The sequence below is a fragment of the Heterodontus francisci genome, chromosome 10 (assembly GCF_036365525.1).
Source record: "Heterodontus francisci isolate sHetFra1 chromosome 10, sHetFra1.hap1, whole genome shotgun sequence".
Classification (NCBI taxonomy): Eukaryota; Metazoa; Chordata; class Chondrichthyes; order Heterodontiformes; family Heterodontidae; genus Heterodontus; species Heterodontus francisci.
In genome coordinates this window covers 14,784,407-14,785,127 of record NC_090380.1, presented here as the reverse complement: position 1 = coordinate 14,785,127, position 721 = coordinate 14,784,407, and the positions used below count along the sequence as shown (strand labels likewise).

General features: G+C 44.2%; 1 non-coding gene across 1 annotated transcript; it reads right to left on the bottom strand.

Moving 5' to 3' along the window:
* Nucleotides 1-209: 209 nt before the first annotated feature.
* Nucleotides 210-282, bottom strand: trnar-ccg (transfer RNA arginine (anticodon CCG)). Its single transcript has one exon. It is a non-coding gene; the product is annotated as a tRNA-Arg (tRNA).
* Nucleotides 283-721: the final 439 nt, after the last annotated feature.

The window sequence follows — 721 nt, the reverse complement described above, 5'->3', positions numbered from 1 at the left end:
CCGATTGGTGCAACTGCATGTGAGCAATTAGTACATTGATTGCAGGGTGAAATGTTGACTGTCCATGGGAAGCAAGTGGTTTTGCTTGTTGCACCGGCTCCAACTTTCAGAGGTTGATAAGGCTCCATGCTGCCTGAAGCAATTTAATTTCTGTGTATTTCAGTGAAAGAGCTGGTTTCACAGAATAGCAATGATTTAAAAACTCACCACACCCCAGGTGGGACTTGAACCCACAATCCCTGGCTCCGGAGGCCAATGCCTTATCCATTAGGCCACTGGGGCTGCTCAATGTTTACTTTTGGTGCTTGCAACTTGTCACTTCTTATATATGAAATCACTGCCGAAACCTTATGTCTTTGTGTCAGTCGCCCTTTCTTCTTTTGCACAACCACATTCGAATCATAGAATCTTAGAGCACAGAAAGAGTCCTTTCAGCCCATCATGTCTGTGCCAGCTATTCGAAAGAGATTTCTAATTTAGTCTAATTTGTCGATTGAGGGATAAATATTGTGCAGGGCACCAGTGAGAACTCTCCTGTTCCTCAACAAAAGAGCCTTGGGATCTTTTTGATCCACTTGAGGAATCGACAGGGACTTGGTTTAATCTATCACCCAAAAAGAATGCAGACCCGGCAGTGCAGCACTCTCTCTGTGTGACACTGGGAGAATCAACATAGAATTCTGTTCTGAAGTAACTGGAGGTAGAGGTTAAACACGGTCTA